We start from the raw sequence: 5,708 nt of genomic DNA, 5'->3' as shown, positions 1-5,708 counted from the left end.
AAGTGTCCAAGAAGGTGTCCAAAAGTCACTAGTCATGGCTTTTACAAGAACCATAGGATATAAATTATCTTGGTCAATGTAGCCCGCGCAGTAGTCTCACCAGCAAGAAGACACGCGGACACTAGGTTCCTTCTGCAGCAACGTTTATTGTCTCCTCAGTAGGGGAAAAAAGGGTCGAGCCAATAATCCGCACTGCTTATATACACCACAGTGCGGCGTGTCTGCCCACAGCATGGCGTGTCTGCCCATGATTGGCTGTTCGCTCATTACCCTATGTAACGCCCCAGAATGTGCCGTGACTTTTCACTCTACGCACATGTGCAAACAGTTGTTTACTAGGAGTTGACAGCGGAAGTAGTCACCATCTTGCCATGGCGAATGTCTCTCCAGCTTCACCGCTTCCCACAGGTCAATTGTCTGCTGTTTGCACTTGTGAAAAGCATATTCTGGGAGTGAGAGAAGGCTCCCTTGTCCTAGACATGGGAAGTGTTTATTTCAAGTGTCCTCTGAAATTCTGTCCTGGGTTTTTCCTGAGATTTCCAATTGAAATTTTATTGTTTATTCCCTGGTATAAAAGTTCCTGCTGTAGGAACGGGAAGCTGGAAGTTCATCCATGGATGAATGCTGAGATCTGCTTGAGATCCAAATCAGGAACAGCAGCATGACTGAGTAGGGCTTCCGTGGTTCCCTTTGTTTGCAAGCCCCTGGTTTGATGATCTTACTGTTGCTTGCTCTCAATCCAGCTCCCCCGGTGGTCTCTGCTGGATGTTGTAACCAGCCGATCTTATGATGCTCTGTCCTCTTGCGTTTGCTTGCTGAATAAGCTCACTCATTTGAGACCCAAAGGATGGCTGTTATACACCATTCTCAGTATGGAACAAAGCAGGAAGGGTGCCATTTCTACCCCTAATTTTCTTTTAGTTGAGTTTCTCGACACCTATTACTTATACTCTTAAAACTTCTTCCACCTGGAAATGTTCTTTCCCAGGAAGTCATTTTCACAGCCTCAAATCCTTGCTATAAAAAAAAAATACAAATAAAAATTAAAAATCAAAATAAAAAAAACCTCTCATCACTAAGGAGATTTAGTTTCAATTCTTTAAGGTCGGATCTTAAAACTTGAAAGCATTTTTGCAAGTAGGTAAGGGAAGTGGACTCAGGGCAGTTGTTTTTTTTTTTTTTTTTTTTTTTTTTTTTTTTTTTTTTTTGTTTTTTTTTTTTTTGCTGCAAGAGGCTGGAGCAGGGAATGAGATGGTGCCAAAGAAACAGGTGTGATCAGTGACTTTTCTTCCCATTCTGCCTTCTGCAGGTGAGCCCCTGGGGTCTCCTGGCTTCTGTCCCTGCTTTCGAGAGCAGGGATGGCAGGGGTTGGGGGGGACCTGAGCTATGCCAGAAACCCTGACATGAAAGCTAATCCCTCTTCATTTCAGCAGTCACAAATCAGATAAATGTCAAAGTCCCCAAAATCTCACATGTCTGTGCTAAGCAAGAATAGTGACCCTCGTTAATGGGGGTCCTCTGGAGGCTCAAATAACACCCGATGCTTAAACAGCAAAGGAAAGAAAGTGTACCAGAATAGGTTGAGTCTGGCCCAAGCAGAGAGTAGGACTCTATAATCTCAATGGTCTTTCTGCGTCAAATATTAGGTCACCCACCACACTGCATTTTAACTATGTATCTACTTATCATCTCTTTGCTCTGCCTGACTGTGACATCTTTAAGAACCATCTTTTATTCAAGTAAGGTGCCCAGCATAAAGCCTAGTACACAATAGACACTCAAGAAACTGTAAGCGAATTCTGTCCCATTGCCTCACAAAGCTGATGCTGAGAACCTGGGGCCACAGTAATTTGCCTTTCTTCTGGTTTCAAGGTCTGGATCTGTCTTATACATATATTTTCATGAATTGCTTCATACGTTTAAAATGAGTTCTAAAAGTTCACAGGAATATTCTGTTCACAGAAAAAAAGAAAAACAAAACAAAACAAAACAAAACAAAACCAAAAGCTACCAACCCATAGCTGCTGAGCTAGCTCAGGGAGCTGTTTTTAAGGCCTCCGTGTGGCAGACAGGTTGCTGTTCCCAGGAGAGGCCCTGGGAGTACAGCAGTGGCCAGGCCTTGTCCTTCAGAAGGTGACAGTTCTTGGGCCTGGTGGCCCACAGAACTTGGGAAAGTCAGAAAGGAAGATCACTACTTTGAAGCCAGCCTGGGCTACAAATCAAGAGCTTGTATAACAATTAATTCACAGTCAGAGAGAGGAGACAAATGACTGTGGCATAACAGCTTAGGCAAACCCATGCAATATTTTAAAAGGTAAAAGTAAAGTTTACTCAGGTTAGAGTCTGGATAGCAAGGATAGCAAGTACCTGAGAAGGAGGTATGGGGTATGCAGCTGGGGAGGGAGGGAGGGAGGGAGGGAGGGAGGGAGGGAGGGAGGGATCTCAAACCTTTGAGATAGTAAAGGGCTTTAACTTTATCCTCTATAGACAGGAAGGTGTATGTGTGAAGGTGTGCACTTTGGCAAATGACTAGTCAGGTTGCAACCCAGAGAACATAGGTTGGAGCTCTAACACTAGAGACAAAAGCTGGTCAGAAGGTACAGCATGGTCCTGGTAAGCCAATGAAAGGTTAGAGCTGACTAACTATCCAAGCCTTACTAATCCTTTCCTGGATGTCCCAGTTGTCTTTTCCTCCATATCTATACCCTACAGTCAACCAAAGAGTGAGCAGGAGCTGTGGGCTTTAGTGTGCTTATGTGCATGTGTAGGGAATTAAGTAACGTTGACCCTTGTCTGAGTCTTATCTGCCAAGAATGCTAAACTATTAGAGGCCAAGTGCTACACCTTGTATATCTACCCATTGCCCTTCCATTCAGCCTGTAGTGTGGTGGCCAGTGTTGTGTCTAAACCAATAAAGATGAATGAAATTAGATTTGTTGTCACATATATGGTCTACATACATGTTCTTTTAGAAGAAGGGTCATTATCATGTGAACATCTTGTTCTCTGTAGGCATGTTGTATACACAGATTCCAGTTAAACCATTAAGAATTCTAATCTAGCAGACACTGGTATGAAGTCACAGCATGAGATTAGCTTGAGCTTGGTCCTCATTCTCAATCATTTCTGTTACTGGTGCATGGGTTGTGGTGGTTTAACTAACAAAGGCCACCATAGGCTCAATTAGTTGAATAGTCACCTGAGAGGGGTACACCATTGGAGGTGGGATTTGAGGTTTCAAAAGCCTGTGCACACCCAGAGTCTCTCTCTAAGACTGCAGACTATGATGGAGCTCTCAGCTATTGCTCCAACACCATGTATGCCACCATGCTTCTTGCCGTGATGATAATGAACTAAACCTCTGAAACTATAAGACAGACACCCTATTAAATTCTTTCTCTTATAATAATTGCCTTGGTAATGCTGTCTATTCACATCAATAGAACACTGATGTAGACTTAAATTCAGCCAGTTGTGGTGGCATATGCTATTAGCATATACTCAAGAGGTAGAGATAGGAGGGTCAGAAGTTTAAGGCCAATGTGGACTAAATTTTAGACAAAAGGCTAGAGAGATGTCCCAATGGGTAGAGCACTTACCCATGAGAAAAGAGGACATGAGAATAATAGATCTTAGCACTTACATAAAAACTGGGTGTGGCACCATGGATCTATGCATCCAGTGGGAGGTGGGGTGAAGGGAGCATCCCAGAAGGCTACTGGCCAGCCAGTTTAACTGAAATGGTGAGCTTGAGGTTCAGTGAGAATCTTTTTCAAATAGTAAGAAAGAGAACACTAGAGACAAACAAACACGTAAAGTTGTTGTTGGGGTTTTTTTATGCCTAATTTTTTTTATTTGTACCCTCCTCCCCCATGCCTAAATTCTTTATATGAAATTTCTAGATTCATTCATGCTTGTCTAGCAATATCCAAAATTCTAATTTTCTTATCTATCTATCTATCTATCTATCTATCTATCTATCTATCTATCTATAATTGATTATTTGGGAATCTTACATCATGTACCCCAATCGCACTCACCTTCTAGTCTTCTCATGTCTGACCCTCTCCCTGGTGACCTCCCCACACCCAAGAAATGAAAAAGCAAATCCATTTGTGTCTTTCATATACTCACTGGAACATAGTCAAATTCCTGGTGGTCCTCCTGCTCCTGCCTCCCATCATCCCCCGGGAAGGAATAGTCTTTCTCTGCCAGCATCTGCTCCAGAATCCATCAACTGAAGCTAGTGTTACACTGGCGGGAAGAAGTGCTCCCATTCCCATACCCACCCCATTGCCTGCCACCACCATGGCCAATTCTCCCATGAGGGGCAGGGCCAGTTCTCGCACATCTCTGAATATTAACATATCCCAGAGTGTGAACATCCACATGGCCTTCAGTGGTCACACCAGCCACAGACATTGACATGGCCCCTGGCTGTATCAGGGCCATTGACAACTCATGGCCCTCAGCAGCTGCACCACTCCATTTGTCTATCTTTCTCACTTTCCATCACATACCTGTTTATTGAGGTAGCACCTGCCCACCTAGGGCTTCTCAGATTTTTCTTTATAAATAAATAAACACTCTCTTCCTAGCTCTGTAAGATGAGAGTAAGTGTGATGACCCTGAACCCCTTGCAGTGCCAGCAACTTAAGTTGTATGAATGGAACTCACTGTTTGATGGACAGTGTGGGTGTCGAAAGTCTTTCTTGTCTATTCACTTAACTCTCACTTGTTGAGTAGGAATGTGTTTCAGGCATCAAAGTGCAAGCCAAAGATGTAATAGGAAGAAAACTGCCCTTCAAGTCAAACAGATATTAGTTCTGGGCTCCCTTCTGTTATAAGAGATAAACTGTTGGGCCTTTTTCAAGCCTCAGTGATGTCACAATAAAGTGAGATGTGATGGTTTGAATATTCTTGGTCCAGGGAGTGGCCCTATTAGGAGGTATGGGCTTGTTAGAGTAGGTGTGGCTTTGTTGGAGGAAGTGTGACATTGAGGGTATGGGTGTTCAGACCCTCATCCTAGCTCCCTGGAAGCCAGTCTTTTGTTTGCCTTAGGAGCAAGATCTAGAACTCTCAGCTCTTCCTATACCATGCCTGCCTGGACACTGCCAGGCTCCCATTTTTATGATAATGGACTGAAACTCTGAACTTGTAAGCCAGCCCCAATTAAATGTTCTTATAAGAGCTGCCTTGGTCATGGTGTCTCTTCACAGTAATGGAAACCCTAAGACATGAAGCCAATGAAACACCTTCCCTGCCAGTGATCTGGATTTCACTAGAATCTTTTGTAAATGGTCTCCTTGCATTTCTAACTTTATGTATTTGAATTTTTTTTTTTTTTTTTGTTTTTCAAGACAGGGTTTCTCTGTATAGCCCTGGCTGTCCTGGAACTCACTCTGTAGACCAGGCTGGCCTTGAACTCAGAAATCCGCCTGCCTCTGCCTCCCAAGTGCTGGGATTAAAGGGGTGCGCAATCACCGCCCAGCATATTTGAATCTTCTATCCCTTTTAGTTTGGTCAGAGGTTTGTAAATCTTGAGACTATTTTTAAAAATCATACCCACTATTTGTTTCATCTTTGGGACGCAATAAAGGTTGGTGAAGCATGCTTTGGAAATGGCCTTGTGCAGCTCTAATCTCATAGGTTGTTCATGTAAAGTGAGATCTCCTCCTTGTACAAAATCTTAAAATGCACAAGGGAAT

General features: G+C 43.3%; 1 long non-coding RNA gene across 1 annotated transcript; it reads right to left on the bottom strand.

The window, feature by feature from the left end:
* Nucleotides 1–534: 534 nt before the first annotated feature.
* LOC116080004 lies at nt 535–4,875 on the bottom strand. Its single transcript, XR_004114274.1, has 3 exons — nt 4,678–4,875; nt 3,644–3,794; nt 535–1,017 (listed from the first exon to the last, which is right to left on the bottom strand). It is a non-coding gene; the product is annotated as an uncharacterized LOC116080004 (long non-coding RNA).
* Between the last annotated feature and the right edge of the window lie 833 nt (nt 4,876–5,708).

Source organism: Mastomys coucha, unplaced genomic scaffold (genome assembly GCF_008632895.1).
Source record: "Mastomys coucha isolate ucsf_1 unplaced genomic scaffold, UCSF_Mcou_1 pScaffold6, whole genome shotgun sequence".
Classification (NCBI taxonomy): domain Eukaryota; kingdom Metazoa; phylum Chordata; class Mammalia; order Rodentia; family Muridae; genus Mastomys; species Mastomys coucha.
This window is presented reverse-complemented; position numbering and strand designations above follow the sequence as displayed.